The sequence below is a fragment of the Acinonyx jubatus genome, chromosome F2 (genome assembly GCF_027475565.1).
Source record: "Acinonyx jubatus isolate Ajub_Pintada_27869175 chromosome F2, VMU_Ajub_asm_v1.0, whole genome shotgun sequence".
Lineage (NCBI taxonomy): Eukaryota > Metazoa > Chordata > Mammalia > Carnivora > Felidae > Acinonyx > Acinonyx jubatus.
In genome coordinates, this window is record NC_069394.1 from 68973365 (window position 1) to 68993087 (window position 19723).

The window sequence follows — 19723 nt, forward strand, 5'->3', positions numbered from 1 at the left end:
CAGATTGTGCAGAAATTGACAAATGCCAAACAATAGACTTTTAGCTATGTTTACTTGAAGCAACTTGCTGTACTTCAGTGCACAATTACAAATCATCTTTCGAGCTCTTCAGAATCTCAGACCTGCCAAGAGCTAATTAACTGCTCTGACAGTGGGAAGATGTGGCAACATAAGGAACAGTTTCTGAATGACTGTAAGGTATTTAATTTGAATAAAAGAAGAATTAAAAAGCAGCAGTGAGCAGACAGAGGAGTGGTAGCAGACAGAGAATGCTTGTGTTAAAGATTCTTATTTGATTTCAAAATCATCCACTGGAAATGTATACTGGGATGCACGTTTTAAAGTGTCAGACTGCCTTACAGAGCAGAGAGCAGTGACAGAAGCAGTGATTGGGAGTCTGTGTTGGTGCCACTCTCCCAGCAGAGACGGGCATGCCCTCCTGCACCCCTGACCAGCAGTGGTCAGAAAATGAAGGAGGGTGCAGGGCACCTGGGTGGCTCAGTCGACTGAGTGTCCGACTTCAGCTCAGGTCATGATCTTGTGGTTTGTGAGTTCGAGCCCCACATCAGGCTCGCTGCTGTCAGCCTGTGAGCACAGAGCCCGCTTCAGATCCTCTGTCCCCCTCTGTCTGCCAATCCCCCACCTGCCCTCTCCCAAAAATAAATAAGTATTAAAAAAGAAGAAGAAGAAGAAGAAGAAGAAGAAGAAGAAGAAGAAGACGACGACCATGAATGAGGTTGCTCAGTGCTTAGCATCATGGTCAGACCAGCCAAGCCGCCTCTAACATTTAACTGAATCAAGGGACTGCTGTGTCCTGGTTTGAGGAATACACACATAATCTAATTAATACCCTCATCGCTAATTTGCAGCTATTTTCAGTTCACTGTAACAATCTAACACTTCACCCCAACCCTACTCCCTGGTCTGAGAAAGGGGCAGCAAAGATGGGATTTTTTTTCTTCGATCCCTCTGCAAGGGCCCTTCAGACAGGGCCAGCCTATTGGAAGTCTTCTGGTTGCTTCTCTTTGTCTCCTCCCTATTTACCCCCAGTTAACACTCACCTTATTGGTGGAGAGAAAAATAGCTTTTTAGGAGGTGCCAAGGACTTTCCTGCATTACTTCATTCGACTCTGATAAGAATATCATCCCGGGTAGGGTTAACTCCTATTTTTGAGATAAAGAAACTGGGTCTCAGAAAGCTTTCATATCTCGCCCATCATTCAAATTGAGGTGGGCTGACCCAACTGCATTGCTTCCCACCTTACCGCACAGTCTCACCATATAGACTTGCCTGCCAGGTACATTCTTCAGCTCCAGTTTTCTTTGTAACCAATGCCTGACCCGGTTCTGATTTCATGTGGAATTAAAGACCCCTGTAATTTCCTTCCCACTCAGAGGTTGTAACTGAGTCCACTGAGTCATTCCAGGAAGGAGGCTGAATCCTCCTTATCAGGTCCCGTATGAGTTAGCTCCCTGGACATCCAAGATTTCTAGGTGCTTCCCCTGATTCCAGCCCTCATCCTGAGTAAGTGAAAGTAGAAAGTGCCACAGTCATGTGAATCTTCCGCTATGCGGGGATTTGATCATCTTTCACAGCTAGTTCCCCAACTCATATGTGCCTCCTCTCAGAGGAGGTAGATGAGCGTATGCATAAAAGATTTTTTACCAATAACTCTAATGGTTTTGTGGTACGCACACAATTTTCCCCTTCTAAATAGTAGCCTGCAATGTTTCAAAGAACTTAATTTTAACAGAACTTGTGAAAGATGGCAAGCATATTTAAAAGTATAAGAAAAATACAATATCTGCATAATTATCACCAAGATTGAACAGATGTTAACATATTGCAATTTGTTCCAGATCATTTTTTAAAGAAATATGATGTTATAGATATTGCTAACATGTTATTTCTATCCCTATCCCTTCCCCCCAGAAGCTTCCTCTCCTGAAGTCGGTGTGGGTCATTTCCATGCAGGTTTTTGAACTTCTATAATATGAATAAATTCACCTGTAAGCAATACGCTTGTGAGTTTTAAAGATTTATATAATTGGAATCCAGCTGCACATATCTTTTTACAACTTGTTTTTTCTCCTCCTTTTTATGGGTGTCTACCCTAGAGAAGCTAGATGAGCTGGTTCAAGGAGCTAACTCTAAGAATTTTCACTGAATCATTGTATGCTAGTGAAACAAAAAATGAAGACAACCTAATTGTTCCTCTCTTGTGCCATGTGTACATAAATGTGATTTATGTAATGGAACGCTGAAAATGCTATCCAGCAGTTAAAATGGATCAACAAGATCTACACATATTTACAGAACTTAAGTTCCCTTTTTAAAAAATGCAGTTAGCTAAGGAAAGCAATGAATATCAAGTGAGTTCTTACAATAGTAGGTTTCTGTTTACTTCTTTTTAAGATGGATCCCTTGATAATATAAAACATTGAATGACTGAGTACATAAAGGTTCTTAGTGTTATCACTGGTGCGAATAAACAACAAGTGTTTCAGTATTTTCTTCATCTAAATCTCTGGCCTATCTTCGGCTCGTGTGCTGAATCCTGCAAGGCAGGTAGCAGAAAGATGCAGAATTTTTGACACTAAATTAAGTCATCATGTTTGCAGACTCTCATTTGGTCCCTGCCATTGACTCTACCGGAAGCTCAGGATAAAGGAAGATATGTCTATCTTTCATTCTTAAAAAATTATTCCCATCTGCTATACTTGTGTGTGGCAATCAGACCAGTGATGCTTTTCAGAGACTGGGTCTTTCTTGTTTCTGATTTTATCACATTAGTTCTCGAAGAGATTTTGGATACCACATTTGTATGCAGGCCAGAATCTCCAAATCGGCAGCTCTAACTACCACGGCGTTCGAACCGCCATATATAGATGGCAGTAAATTACTTTCAGTATTACCTCCAGCCTATTAAAGCTACAGTGGTATGAGAATAATGCATGTGTGCATATTGCTACCGTCAGTAGGTACCCAATCAATAAGACAATATTGCTCAGTATTTCAGCAGAGCAGAGGTCTGATAAGGTAATGGTAGCTTGGAATATGATAATACATTTAGTAAAACCTCTATTAGTGGAGAAGAGGCTGCTGTGAACGGGGAGAGCTGCAAAGCATGCTGGGGCAGGCACAGCCCAGAACTGGAATTCTGCTAGAGAAACTCTGTCATGGTTGAACCTGGAAGGGAAGTGATGCGTGGGCCAGACAGTGAGTACTAAGCCAACCAGCTGAGTTGGTGAGGCCAAGCAGCAATTCTCTGACCTGCCGGAACAGGCCAGGTAATCCTGTGGTAGGCTTTTATTGTGCCCTGCCATCTTCTTTCGTGAGTTTACCACAACACTAAAGTATGCAATTCTTTGCAAAATTATGCGATTAAGGGTTCTTTCCTCTGCCAGATGCTTAGCTGAATGCAAGGGACTGTGCCTGATGTGTCTGTTACATATCTACAATACCAAGCACAACTCCATGAAGACACTTATTCAGTAAGAGAGTCGTAAAAATAGTTAAAGGGATACAAGGGGAAGCGTCTCAGTGTAGAGGTCCTATTGGGCACCAGTCCTGCCTGATAAGGCGGGTCTTCTCTGTGTCCCCACCCTACCTGTGACCAACCCTGCAGCAGCCATATGTCAGTAATTCCAGAGCAAAAAACAGGAGCTCAGAGCACAGGCCTGGATTCAGGTCATTTGGTTCATATTCAACTCTATTATTCACCTGCCATGTGACTTTAAGCAAGTTACTTAACTTCCCCAAGCCTCCGCTTTCCCATTTGTAAAATAAATAACGGTTTCATGCATTGTTTTCAAGGATGACATAATTCAGGCATGGCTTAGCATACAGTACTTGCTCAAAACATGATTTCTATTATGACCATTATTAGTCAAGATCAGAATCTATTAAGCAGAACTCAGGACTTTTAAGGACATAAGAAAAGGAGAGTAGTAGCCATATATTTACTATAAATTTACTGAGACTGAATCACAACAAAAGAGAAATCAGTGTGGGTAAATAGTGGATTTAGCTTATTTTTCACTTTTAGCAAACGGTTTTCACCCCATAGAGAGAAACTGTGCAAACCCAGTGACCTTAAAAAGAATCACTGAAAACTGGATCCTGTCCTGGAATTGCCAATATATGGCACGGTTGTATCATTTCTGAACCTTGTCCCTGGCCAACCTCAAGGAGTAATCTGTGTTCTTCCCAGGGAGCCCATATATGGCCTCAAGACACGTCTTAATTTAGTGCAGCAGCCTTTTCTAACCAATGTCTTTCGGCACAAAGAGAGGACCAATTTGCCCTCCAGATCTAGATTAATCCCTTAGTATTTAAATGAGAAAACTGAGGCCTAATGAGGCCAAACCACCTTCCTCTTAAAATCTCAGAGCCAGCTCTCGTACCTCTCCCGGTGAATTATTCCCCTACTCAGGGCATGATCCTCATTTCTATTCAGTTAACATTGCTACACAAAATACATTTAGATAAAATATCCAATACTAAATAATTTTTCAAATTATCTTTCTTGAAGTCACGCTACTAGCTGTCCATAGACGTAAGACTCTGGGCAAAGAATAAGTACTTGTGGCAAACCCACTGGGCATGGCAACAAAGAAAAAAATGGGGAAAATGTAGAGTAAGCTCAAAAATAAAAACTTTTTCAATGGAGGAGACCTAATATTTGAACATCACAGTGACTCTCCTTGATGTAAAGAAAGTCACAGAGAGGTAAGACATAAACACAACCTACTTTAGCAGCTTTTAAGAGAGATCTGGACCATAAAAATCATCTTCCCTCAGCCTTGTAAATTCTCAAAAGTAAAAATGATAGTTAATGAAACGGCTAATGCTTTATTGCTTTATATGTTCCCATATTGATGGCATTTGACTTTTGTGTCAAATACAAGTGTACTTACATACACTGATCAAAAAGAAGCACTAATTGGGGCGCTTGGGTGGCTCAGTCAATTGAGCATCTGACTTTGGCTCAGGTCATGATCTCTCAGTTTGTGAGTTCGAGCCCCTTGTCAGGTACTATGCTAATAGCTCAGAGCCTGGAAACTGCTTCAGATTCTGTGTCTCCCATTTTCTCTCTGCCCCTCCCCCCCCAAATAAATAAACATTAAAAAAATTAAAAAATAGAAGCACTGTTTTTCAAGGTGTTTCAAGATTATTAAAGTAGTTACAGGGTTTAGTATGTGTGTATCTTTGTTCTCATAAGGTTGCTGATCATGGCTGTTATTTCTTTGCTACAAAATCCTTGTTAGGAATCCTCCAATGTTTTCTTTTCTAGGGACATACATGATCTATTTGTTTGGTACCCTTTTTAAGAAATACATGAAGGTAATATGACTAAAGCTTTGACTAAACTTCTGTCTTATGGGGGTAGGAGGTGAGGGAGCAAGAACCAGCTTTCCAGACAGAAGCAACAAGAACAAGTGCCAAGGCCCTGGGGCAGGAATGTGTTAGGCACCTCTGAGGAATGAAAATGCATCTCCTGTAACTGCTGCACAGTAGAGCTGGAGAGCAAGGAAATAACGGAAGGTAGAGGTCAGAGCTAGGTCAAATAGGGTTTTAAAGGCTTTGACTAAAAGTTGGATTTGAATTTAAGCCCCATGGGGAATCACTGAGGGAGCAAAGCAGACAAATACGTACTTTCATTAACCTTTTTAAATGATGATATCATCTTCCTTTGAGTTAGTGTTACTTAAGCAAGTAACTTAAATAGATTCAGGACAGGGACTGTTTCTGTTTCTCTGACACCTCCACACTGTCCAGTTCGTAACAAGCTGAGAATAAACGTTTACTAAATAAATAAGATCAAATGGCTTATTGTATGAAGACATGAATACAGCAAAAACTGTCAATGTGGAGAGAATTCAAAACACATACTGAAACAATTCTGGCCACATCTAAGTCTGAGTGAACAGGAAAAAGACTTTAAAATACTATGCGTTGATGATTTATTTTTGTAGATATAATTAGTTCCTGGAATTTTTTTCCTTCTTCAAAAGTTTGTTTATTCTGTAGTTGTTGTGTTAATATTCTTGTTTTATTTAAGTATTTTCTTGCTAATTAGCATGCATTTATGTAGCCAGGATAATTAGGTTGAATTACATCAATTTGGAGAGGTTAAATTCTAGTAATTATACATTTGCAATTTACAATTAGAGTATAAATCTGATGATAGTACACTACTTTCAATGTGTATGAGAATGGCAATTTAAGAAAGATGTTGTAAGCTTAGAATTCTGGATACCACTCACATAAGCAATCCATTTAGTTTATAAAAATGTTTGAGTTGAATATTCTAAAAAAGGAAAGCTGTGACTTGATACTTTCCCATTTTATAGTCGAAAACACTATATTGTATCAGTCTTCAAAATGTTTTCCAAATAGGCAGAAAGCCATTTCGGAAACTGCATTAGAAAACAGAAATTCCTTCTACACACTAAAGCCAGGATGTTGAAATATCCATTCCGTCTTCACATATGAATTACCATGCCAGGTGTTCTCGCAAACAAATTGTACTCTGCACTATTAAATAGCTTTGTGATAGATAATTCACAGGTATATTTCTGTTTCAGGGTGTAAATAACTAAATTATATACTTGGGCATGTGAAATATCACTGATGCCAAGATTCTACTCTGACACTTTTCAGAGTCAGCAATACATAACTGGAAAGTTTCATTGGTAATAAACAACAAGTTTGCTTTCCAAAAATAGTTATACCTGAAGATTCTCCTGACTCATCATGGGGGACTTTTCTCATATTAGAAGATTTAGCATATCATTAGGACATATCTGTGAACATTTTCAAACAGAATATTCTTTTGTTCTGTTAGCACACAGCCTGAAGCGGGCTCGAACCCATGAACCGTAAAATCGTCATGTGAGCTGAAGTTGGACACTCAACCAAATGAGCCACCCAGGTGCCCCTTCAAACAGAATATTCTAACGAGCATTTAAGATATGATATACTCTTGGGGCGTCTGGGTGGCTCAGTCAGTTAATTGACTGCAGCTCAGGTCACGATCTCATGGTTCATGAGTTTGAGCCCCGTGATGGGCTCTGTGCTGACAGTTCAGAGCCTGGAGCCTGCTTCACATTCTGTGCCTCCCTCTCTCTCTGCCCCCCCCTGCTCAAGCTCAGCCTCTCTCTCTCTCTCTCTCAAAAATGAATAAACATCAAAAAGAAAAAGATATACTCTTTAGCATTACACTTCTAACAAGCATTAAAATGGTGCTGGACCAAAAAAAAAAAAAAAAAAAAGAAAAAAAGAAAAAAAAACAAGAAAAAATGAAGGCCCACATATTGATTGATTTTTTTAAAAAGGTTATTTTATGAATTACATAATAACTACTCTCTTTTTGACTTGCTTCTGTGTGAATCCAAATACACACCTACATTTATATTTACGCCTAGAGAGATTATAAATCAATAATTATTCAGTAAAATATGCTATTATCAAGAGTAATCTACTGACTCCATGACCTAAGAGAAATTGAGGGATACACCAGCTTTCTGAGTTTTAATATGAGAAAACTTTCTAAACTCTGTACCTTTAATTTACTTATTTTTGAATAAACTTAATTTTGGAATAACTGAAGATTTACAGGAAGGTTGCAAAGATACTATAGAGAGTTCCCATATATCCCTCACTCAGTTTTCCCCATTGTTAATATCTTACTTGTCCTGGAATCTGGAGATGTATATCTACAAATACACACATGGCTCAGGAAAGAGTGTATATAAAATGAAAGCACTCAGGGACAAAGATTCAGCTTTAAGGGTAAGGAAAATGAGCAAATTTCCAAGTGTTAATATAGGTTTCCATTTAGATATCACAAAATTCAATCTAAGGGCTCAAGTTTCAATAACAAATCTGCATTCAACAGATCCTTTGTGCATTTTAGGCTATCTCTACTAACTTCTATAACAGAACTTACAAAGCACTGAGTTACAATATTATCACATAGAACATAACAGGGGTTTTGTATTTTTGCTAGGTAGCTATGTGTTGCAAGATGAATTACATTGATTTTCAACATTTTCCAAGGGAGCATCAACACTAATTGCTAATAAGCCTTATACTGTGCCTAAAATAGATTCAAAATTTGCTGGATTCTATTAAACTAAGTTTTAATGCACCAAACTTACTTTCATCGCACATTTTGTTTTTCCTACCTATACAGGAACATTTATTACCTTTGAGTAGAATCACAAAAATGAATAGAAATGTCAGTCCTCCCTTTAAGGAGCTCAAAATGTAAAAGACACAGAAAGGAAGAGCAAACAAGATTTCCTAAAAGACCAAATATGAGCAATGCTGTACGAGCTGAGCCTACAGAATGCAGTGGGAACTTCGAGAACACATGTGGCTTGAGGAAGCAGCCTTTAGACTATAGGGATGACTAGAATGTTTTGAGTACTCAGTAATTTGAGAAAAGGTCATCCTATGAAAAAGAAAATGTTATGAACCAAGGTTTGCAAAGCTGACATATGGAGTACATATGCTCTGGGAAGAAGCTAGTTGTCAAATGGATGGACAATGTTTTAGAAGTATCAGAAAGACCTTCCATCTGACAACTGCATACTGTTCTACAAAGGCAAAGGCTTGGAAAACCGTCTGTCTCAGCTGCTTTTTCAAATCAAGATGACCAGTAGGACATGCTTTCTGCCTGTCCTTCATAGTGACAGCTGATTCAGGATCTGGAGCTAAATTGTCAACAGCCATTATTCACATCTTCAAAGGGTTGGGTCGATAACCTGCAAACCCAACCAACCACACGTCATTCTCCAGCTCCAGTCTCCTTTCCACGGGCAGATATGTTTTGACATGTTTGTATTTTTTAAATGCCTCATTTCTTTTGTATAAACATTACTCCATTTAATGTGTTCATCTACACACCCACCTTTCTCTATGATTTTTCATAGTCTTTAGGTTTGGCAGGTAAGTTTTTGTAGAGATAGCATAGGAATAAACAATCCAGCCAAATGGCTGACTTTGAGACGCTGGCTCTCTCAGAGGCAGCAGCCTCGGCTAAGCAGCTGAATAACATGGAGAGATTAATCTTGACAGAGTCAGACTTGCAGATACTCAGACGGGAAGATGATGATACACTTTGAGTTGTCTGTTGGAGTGCTGTTATTTTTGTGTCATGTAAAACTAGAGCATTTGAAGACCAGATAAAACCAGACTAATACACCAACCATTCCCCTCTGGGACCTACCTGTAGACACAATCCAAACAAAAGAGACAGAAAATCTGTAGGTGATCAATAGTGAGCCTATTACAGTGTAGTGGCTTAGGTAATTTGGCTACACGCCTATTTTAGCCACTTGAAGGAGACTTGAATAAATCCTCCCTGAAAAAAAATTAATTGAGTACAAGCAGGTGCTAATGGCCATGGTAAGAAAAAATAATTTATGATATATGACAGACTCAAATTGTTTCTGATTATATCTACACATGGCTAATTTAATACAGTAAGAGCTATTGGTATAAATTTGAATCAATGGTAAACTTTGCTTAAATCATGACTTACTCAATATTGTTTATCAATCATTATCAACCTAGACAAAAGAACTCACGGCTAGAAAAATGGGAAAATAGATTTCCAAATGAAATTAGGAAGTGTGTTGAAAAGAAGAAAAAGAAGAGTTACAAATCACAAGTGGAAATCATTGTGTTCTCAGTCACAACAATGTCACAATCATACGTCTCAATAAAGCTGAAATTAAACAAAAAAAGAATCACATAAACCACCCCACCCCTGAAAGTCCGCATAATCTTTGTTGGAAAGCCAGAAAGTCCGCATAATCATTGTTGCAAAGCATTTAAAAGTCAGCATGCCCACCCCCCAAAAGATTGATAAGCATCAGCTCTATCACCCATCACTGCAAGTGGATTATCTCATCTCTGAACAATACTAGTCGCAGAACTTGATACTTTGCAAGGTAGCTCTCTCTGCTCATGTGTGAACATTCTACTTTAAGTCCTCCTGAAGCAAAACATTTATCAGTCGCTTGAACTTTGCACCAGACCTCCATGTTGTTCCCCGAGTAACAGAAAATAAAAAATATGTTATGTTTAAGGACCTTCCAACTATTTGAAGATGACTTTCTCATCTCTCTCTAATGTAGCCCAGTCTCCATAAGCAGTCCCAATCCAAACATTCCCATGTGCATGGTTTCCGTTGTCAACTTTCATGATTTTAGTTGCCATCTTTATTCATTTAACATGTATTAACCAAACACCCACTATATGTCAGGTATTGAGGACACGCTGATGGATAGAATAACATAGTACTTGCACTCATGGAGCTTAAAGTCTACTAAGAAAGGCAAATGCTTCAAGCCAGATTATTAAAACTGTGATGTATGCTACAGAGCAGAAGATCATGGATACTATTCAATTCTTCAAAAAGAGTGCCTTGATCTGTATGTAAAACCCCAAGAATTATTTAATGAAGGCAAGGTTCATTAGGATGATTTATCACCTTGATCCAATTTATGATTCTTTGAATTTGGCCAAGATTGAAATAACTCAGAAACCACTTGGCAGAGTGTAAAGGAGTCATACTAAGGCTGAGGTAAATCAAAATTCTGGTAAACAGTTCACAGCAACTGATACCTCCCGTAATTATACCATGCTCCTCCAAGAGAAAATATAAACTACCCTGAGGAAAATTTACAAAGGAAGCCTCCTGGTTCAGTTAGTTAGTGCCCTGTACAGATGACCAATGTGCATATCAGGAACAGGGTCTTCACATAGGTAGAAAGGGGTTTGATCCACTTCTGTTTCCCAAGATTCTCTGTATGTTAAAAACAATGAAAAACAGCAAAAAGGAAATCCCCCAATTAAACTATTTCTGCTAACAAGCTAGCAATTTTAAATCAATATAAAGATTATTGAGTGTGTAATTATATTCCCGATGGACATCCCCCAGCATTTCCTCCAACTTCATCCTGCCCAGACAGAGATCTCCTTTGTTGTGTGTTTTTGCTGTATTTTCCCGAGTATGGTGAATGAATTGCATTATCATAATGAGTGGATCATACTGTGGTCTTCAGACGTTGTTAATTGCTAATCAAGTATCCTAGAAAATAAATAAGTAAGCAAAAAGTAGTTGACTTAACAGGTAGGGTTCTACTAAGCAACTATGTACTCTTCATACCTTTTTAGCTTTTCTGATCTCGGACATTTTGCCTAGCAAATGAGATGTCAATTCTGAAGCTTTGTAGGTGGCTTCTAGCTTTAATGTCCTATGAATCTGAATGCTGTTTAGTTAAGCCTAGGTTAATTTCCTATCACCATCTCTATGATGTATGGAAAAGAAACACTTTGGTAATGAGGAGACTAACCAAAATATAAAAAATAACAAATTTTTAAAAGTCTCAAGAATTCTTGACTATAAATGAAAATAACCTATATCCACTACCTGAAACATTTAGTTCTTGCTATTCCATAAAATGTTTTAATGGAAGATTTTAACACAGATCTTCCAGTCAAACATCTATCAAGTAGCATGGGTCTATGAACAGATCACCCCTATGATGCTTATTACCACTTTACATGTTCTGGATGAGTTGTCCAGCTAGCTAAGTTAACTGTGGCTTGGAGTGTTCTGAGATTAATAATCAATGCAGAAAAATGGCAGATGACATGGATGTTGGGATTGAACCCAATTTTTGTTTTGCAAACTCAATAACTTCTACCTAACTTCTTGCCTATCCTTATGTGTTTTTATCTTTTTTTTTTTTTTTTTGGTAAATTATCAAATATAAGTAGTGATGCAGCTAGCCAAAGGTCAGTTGAAATATCTAATATCTACCACTTTGGAGAAAAAGGGAATTACTAAAGTTATTCTGGGTCTTGAAATGTATCTGAGAGTATGAGTGTGTTGTATGTGTGTGTGCATGTGTGTATATGTGTATGTATAAATAACATGCTCAGGATGAGATTGGTGAGGAAAATGCACAGAACTCAAGGTGTTTTTCAAATGCTGTTTAGAAATATTTACTTCCCTCAGATAGTCACAATGTACATGTTATATAAAAAATGTATTGCAAATTTTGGGTTGCTTGTCTTCTAAAAAATTTCATAAGAAAACATGTACTTCTGAGAATTGCAGACTAATTTCGACATGAATTGTCTATGTAAACTATAAGTCTATAATCATATATTATGCATGATTTGGATAACCATCTAAATAGTTACAGATTGATTTGAGGAATCCTCTGAGGCTCATCACATTGCTCTCTTTGGTATCCATGTTGGAATGGCCATTGGATTTTTTAAGCCAAACACACTTTTCAGCAGCAGGGACTGTTTTCAAGAGAAAAGTGAGGGTGAACATATCCAACGGTGAGCTCTTGATTTTCAGCTAATTGTATTTTATGATAGGAATATGTTGCTTTAAAATGACCATCACCAGGGTCATGGATGACAGCTTCCTCTTCTCCAAAACAAGTTAATTTAAATAAACTTATTAATTAAAGTAATTATTTAAATTAATAAAACTAATTAAATTAATACACTAATTTAAATAAATTAAATTAATATATTAATTAATTGTCTCTGCCTTACTCTTTTTAAAAAAAAATAATTTATTGTCAACTTGGTTTCCATACAATACCCAGTGCTCATCCCAACAGGTGCCGTCCTCAATGCCCATCACCCACTTTTCCTTCTCCCCCACCCCCCCATCAATCCTCAGTTTGTTCTCAGTTTTTAAGAGTCTCTTATGGTTTGCCTCGTTCCCTCTCTGTAACTTTTTTCCCCCTCCCCCTCGCCCCTGGTCTTCTGTTGAGTTTCTCAGGATCCACATATGAGTGAAAACATATGGTATCTATCTTTCTCTTCCTGACTTACTTCACTTAGCATAATACTCTCCAGTTCCAACCATGTTGCTACAAATGGTCAGATTTCATTTTTCTCATTGCCACGTAGTATTCCATTGTGTATATAAACCACAATTTCTTTATCCATTCGTCAGTTGATGGACATTTAGGCTCTTTCCATAATTTGGCTATTGTTGAAAGTGCTGCTATAAACATTGGGGTACAAGTGCCCCTATGCATCAGCACTACTGGATCCCTTGGGTACATTCCTAGCAGTGCTATTGCTGGATCATAGGGTAGATCTATTTTTAATTTTTTGAGGAACCTCCACACTGTTTTCCAGAGCAGCTGCACCAGTTTGCATTCCCACCAATAGTGGAAGAGTGTTCCCGTTTCTCCACATCCTCGCCAGCATCTACAGTCTCCTGATTTGTTCATTTTAGCCATTCCGACTGGCGTGAGGTGGTATCCCAGTGTGGTTTCGATTTGTATTTCCCTGATGAGGAGTGACCTTATACAAGGTTGTTAGTGACATGTTTTCCAAGCATATCACACCGAAACAATGTGACATTCATTCTTCCAAATAGCTTAAATTATTTAAGAATTGGATCAAAATTCCTTCTGCAGGGATTCTAGATCCTAGTTTCTGTTCTTGACCTATGTTGTAGATAAGTGAGAAGAGAACATGGCAGTGGTTAGCAGCCAAGACTCTGGAGCCGCACTGCCTAGGTTCCATCTCCTGGCTCTGCAGTTAACTTGCTATGTGACGTGGACAGGCTAACTCAACTTTTCTGAGTTGAGTTGATAATAACAGCATCCCCTTGTTGGGTTGTTTTAAAAGTGAAATGAGTCATTATTTAAAATGCCTAATGCAATTTTATATATATATACATATATATACACACACACATAATATATATGTATATAATATATATACAAAAATATATACTATATACAATAATACATATATTTGTAAAATATATACAAATAATACAATAATAATATACATGCAATATATAACATATATATTGTATTGATTAAGAAGCATTTGCTTTGAGGAGGCAGACCTAAGGCAACTATCAGTTCTGTTGCAGAATATTTAAAATGTTTGAGATGTCACTGGGGAAGGCTCCCAGCACTTGTGACTGTAATTCCTCTGGGTCTGGAAAAGCCATACTTTTTGTCCTTCTACTTTCCTACTTTACTTGTGCTCTGACATCATGTATCATCCTTGATTCACATTAATGAGCATTTCTAAAACAATGTCGATGTTCACACCATATTAAAAATAAGTAGTCATTTATTTGCTTTGAATGTTGGAGATTAGGATTCAGGTTAATTCAAACATCATTCCCTTCAAACACCATTCATATGATTTTAACATATCTAGATGATTTTCTTTTTTCTTGTGTTCTTACCAGTCCTTTAATAAGGTTCTAGCAAATAGGGAAGGCAAGCTAGAACTTTCCTTAGCTCACTCAACCATGACAGCAGCAATAAGATATTCGTTCAAACTAAAGATTGCAATGTTATTAATAATAACAATATAACTTAGTTCTCTGATTTATGAAGATGGTGACTTTGCAGATTTAGTGGAGTTTTTAAAGTACAAATTAATGCATTAGAGTAAGCTTTTAGCCTCAGTTTTTTATTTGTAAGGTCACAACATTCTGCATGAAGTAACAACGGATGGCAAGGTGGAGAGCAAGAAATGACTAAAAAAAAAAGACTGAGAACAGCAAATCAGTCACCAAAAACACTATATAATTACCACCTCCCTCCAAGGTATAGGGAACAATAAACAGGCATTAAAACTCACTAGTAATCTCAATGTAAAGAATATTGAAATTAAAAATACATTATTTTGCTTTTCCCTGGGGTTCTGGTTTGTGATGATCTTGTCACTAATACTCACTTCAGTCAAAGCCATTTATATCCACTACTGACAGATCACAAACCCAGTAAGGAAGGACCACATGTGGTGGCTTTCCTCGTGGTCTATGTCATGCAATGTTTTAATATGGTTTATTAAATTTCAATAGAGACAAGTTTTTCTGACAATTCAATAAGGCATAAACTCACCAAAAAGTAAAGGGAGCAGGTGGGGGACACTTGGGGATTGTTCTCTTTCTAAACTATAAACATACCTCTCAGTATTTAAAAAAAAATTTTAACGTTTTATTTATTTTTGAGACAGAGAGAGAGCATGAACGGGGGAGGGGCATAGAGAGAGGGAGACACAGAATCGGAAGCAGGCTCCAGGCTCTGAGCCATCAGCCCAGAGCCCGACGCGGGGCTCAAACTCACGGACCGCGAGATCGTGACCTGAGCTGAAGTCGGACGCTTAATCGACTGAGCCACCCAGGCGCCCCCTCTCAGTATTTTAATACTTAAAACTCCCTCACTCTGAGGACATAATTCTACCTCTCTCAATCATGTACGCATGACCCAAAGGCGAGAAAAGAAATAAATAAATAAAAAAAAAAGAACTTAAGTGCATTTCAAAGTTTATTGTTAGCTTTATGATAGAACTCAATGAAATCGAAGAAAATAGGAACTGTAGCTATATCTTACATAAATGGACAAATCTTACCTAAAAGCCCCAGCATACGGCCATGTATGTGAAATAGATCATTTTGACAGTCCTGAGTGCTTCATGGGCTCTAAATATTTTATGCCTTCCCCATTTGTTAATGCTTCCAGTCAAATACAGATATGAAGCGAAATATAGCAGGTTGACATTCTGGAAGTCAGACGCAGACGCATTTAATAGACTATAGATAGAGTAAGCCTGGCTTCTAAACTTAGGTTTGTTTCATTCACTTAGAATCTCAAAAAGCACTTGTAAACACAGCACTGTGCAATCTTGGAAAAGCATGCAGAATAGTGGATCCTGTAATTTTTGAAGCATACCTTCTAAAGGGCAGTTGTTTTTCACTTAAATGAAGCTGTCTAACCCCAGATAAGAAAAGCATTCGAGATTTCTAGTGTGCTTTAAATATTCAGAGTTCCTTCCAAAGATCACAGTATAGACATTTTCTCATGGCAAACATTAAAATTAGCAAATATAAATTCTACAAAAGAAAAAAGACTACATTGTTTGAAAATCCTAAGATAACATTTGCTTTTTCAACAGGCATTGATAAGACAATGTATGCTCAAATGAGGAACTGAGTTCTCCTTGGCAAGAGAACCAAAGAGAGCAAGCAGACAGGAAAGATGCATTAAATGGAGCTTGAGGATTTTCTATGCATTTTAAAAATCCATATCGTATCGTATCCTTTATAACATTAAAAATTGATCTAGACTCTAGTTCAGGAGCGCTTCTTTACAAAAACTCTGAGATTCTTTTAACAATAGCCTTCTACATCTTCTGTCATTGATTTGCAGAGTTCCCTCTTCTAGCTCTGCTGTCCTTTCCCTTCGTTTTTTTCTGTCTGTTTTAAGAAGACCCTTAGGAATATCCATACTATTAAAAGAACTGAGTGAACTATAAGATGATATGTATTGTACAGTCTAAGTTGTATAAAAGGGATAGACACTGGCAGCTAGAAGACATTCTCTCAATTGTGAGTGGCTTTTTCTTTTCTTTATTTTTTCTGCATTTTCCTTTTCTTAAAATTTTTAAATTTATTTTTTATGTAATCTGTACACCCAGGGTGGGGCTTGAAGTCACAGTTCTGAGATCAAGAGCTTCATGCTCTACCGAGCTCCTCTGCCATTTTCTAAAACTTCTAAAATGTGTTGGCATTGTTTTTATAATTCTAAAAGTAAACATCATTATAATCTTTTCACCCATTATCCACATATCTGAAATCTAAAGACGAAATTTTTTGTAATTTCAGCACTTCATCATTTGGCAACATAACCTGACTTAACCTGGCAAGAAACTATATAGCTTTCATCCATCTTTTGAGAATTCTGATCTATTACTCTGCACAAATACTAATGTGTTGGATTATGGAGTTCTGTCTCAGACTCCACTGGATTTTTATGAAATTTATAGTTGACGTATCATATTACATTTCTAAAACCTGAAGAGTTCTGAAAGACATCCTGCCCTGAGCATTTTAGATGAAGAATTGTGGACCTTTAATAAAGTAAAAAAAAAAATTCAACAAGATCTTTCATGAAGCCTAAATACTATATATGAGATGATCATGACCCAACGCCATTAAAAGCTCAGATATGGCCTACTAGATATTTTGTTCCATGATCAAACAGGTCATACCAAAGGAGATACCAACCACCATTCATTTGTAGTGTGTTGCAGTAAGTTTTATTTGCAATACGAACTCCTAGCTCCTTACCTTTGAAAGTCCTCAAGATTTTGAAAATGCTACAATTGGACATTATCTTATCTGACTATTACATACATGAGAATAACTTAGGAAGGCCGGACAAGCACTACTAGATCCTAAGTGCTGACGTTCAGAGAGGTAAATCATCTATCCTGCTAATAATCAGCAAAACTCAAACTGGCCAAGCTCTTCTGATTCCCGTGATAATGTGTTTTGTTTTTTTCCAGTCTACCATGCTGCCTCAAAACTTTGGACAAAGAAGTTTTTTTTTAAGTTTCAGTTTTAAAAAAGAAATTTTCCTATCCTTTTAAGTAGATAATATGAGGTAGAGCAAACACTGAGTTCTAAAGTCAAACCAACAACAGTGGAGTTCTGCCTCCCCCACTTAGGAGATCCTGACCTTGAATAAGTTACTGAACTTCTCGTCTCCAAAATGGAAATTATTACAGGAAACTTCACAAAATTTTAGTACATAGGCCGTTGGTGAATATATGGTTCGCATTAGCTTTGATTTTCCAAAATAATAACTCAGACAAAGCAAGTCTAATAAAATTTTATTTTAGATGACAATTTGGTTTTGTTTGTTGTTTTTAGGCATCAAGTTTTTAGGGCTGGTTAGTCTTTGATAATTTTATATTTATTAAATTGAACTTCAAAGAATATCAGCAGTTTTGAGAAAAATAATCTTATTTTAAATATATGCCTGCATGGCTGGATCACTACACAACTCAGTCATTTAGTTACTAGTTGAGTTTTAAAAACTGCTTATTTTCCTCAACTGTCTTTCTCAGTAGACAAATTGCCATCCTCTCTGTGTTACACAAAATTTTTTTAGCATTAAGTATGATTTAAAAGTTGAGAAACTTTTATATATGTACATATTCCATTATATAAACACATCCTATATATGAGACAAAGAGACAGAGGATGAGAGACAGGGAGACACAGACTGAGTTCACTGCATAATTTCCTAAAATGCTTTGGGTGTATTAACAAGTGAGGAAAGCATTTCACATATGCATTTTTTCCTTTATCAAATAAAGCCTCATGAATACATTGGACAACTTATTTAAAAGGGATAATTCGGGCTAAGTAAGAAGCAGTAATTCCTGGAGACAAAGACTGAGCAGGAGCTGACTGCCACCAAGAAGCATGGCACCAAAACAAGCATGTGGCCTGTTGGGTGCTGAAGCACAAGAAGAGGCATGATCAAGAGCACATCATCAACCACTGAGTTTCAGCGAGAGGCCCTAGAGAATGCCAATACCAATATCGAAGTGCTCAAGAACATGGGCTATGTCACCAAGGTCATGAGGTCTGCCCATGACAACACGGACATTGATAAAATTGAAGAGTTAATGCAGGACATCTGTGACCAGCAAGAACTTGCAAATACAGCTATTTAAAAACCTGTAGGTTTTGGAGAAGAATTTGGTAAGGATGAGCTCATGGTGGAATTAGAAGAACTAGAACAGGAGGAACTAGACAAGAATTTGCTGGACGTCGGTGGACCTTAAATGGTCCCTCTGCCAAATGTTCCCTCTTTAACCTTACCATCAAAACCCACCAGAATAAAGGAAGAGGAAGAGGATGACACGAAGGAATTAAAGAACTGGGGTGGATTCGTTGCACTGGTCCACTGTGGGCTGGGCCCAGCCAGACTCTGGTGGCCTGTGCAGCGGGCGGGCGTGTGCATGTGCAGGGCAGGCAGGACATGGTGCAGACAGGTTCCATCACTTTTCAGTCTCCCTGCAAAGCAGTAGGGCTGCATCGCTGTTCACTCTCTGCTTAGTGTGGTCTGCACCCAGCTGGACTGGATGGGGAGTGAGGAGGAGGGAGTGAGGGGACGGGGTGGGTGGGAGGTGCCTGCTGTTTATAATGTTGAATTTCTGTGAAGTAAACTGTATTTGCAAATCCAACATGGAGCTTCTGGCTTTGCCAACTTCGCTGCTGAGTCTCAATGTAAAAGGTCAACTGTTTGCAGTTGAAATGATCTGAAATGTAGCCTCCATCCTTTTAAATCAGTCGATTTGTCACACATCTCTCTGTGAGACTTGCATGGTGCTGGCAGAAAAGTCATTTTTTAAAATCCGTAGGTTTTGGGGTGCCTGGGTGCTCAGTTGGTAAAGCGTCCGACTCGGTTTCAGTTCAGGTCATGATCTCTCAGTTTCATGGGTTTGAGCCCCACATTGAGCTCTGCACTGCCAGTGTGGAGCTAGGTTTGGGATTCTCTCTCTCTCTCTCTGCCCCTCCACAACTCGTGCTGTCACTGTCTCTCTCAAAATAAATAAATAAACTTTAAAAAAATATTCTAAAATCCATAAGCTTTTCCTTGTCCTTATCTGTAATAATGCATCTGATTTGAGTTTCCTTGAAAGCTGCATTTCTGTCCATCACCTGTGTTTACCACTCTGCCCACCCCTCACTCCCACTCCCCCAGTCTCTTGGAGTTTGTGACATAGATTTGAAATGGATGGTGTTCTCTTGAGAGCAAGTGAGATTGCAGAGTTAAATTCCAGGTATACGTTTTTCTAATATAGCTCTAAGGTCTTCATTGCTATTTGTGATAA

The 19723-nt window shown here is 38.0% G+C and overlaps 1 protein-coding gene and 1 pseudogene across 1 annotated transcript in view; one reads left to right on the top strand and one right to left on the bottom strand.

Annotated features, from left to right (window-relative positions):
* The window catches only part of NKAIN3 (sodium/potassium transporting ATPase interacting 3), a 696415-nt gene that overhangs the window by 383979 nt on the left and 292713 nt on the right, over positions 1 to 19723 (bottom strand). The gene's annotated exons all lie outside the window — the stretch shown is intronic.
* On the top strand, positions 12291 to 18916 carry LOC113594691 (charged multivesicular body protein 4b-like; annotated as a pseudogene).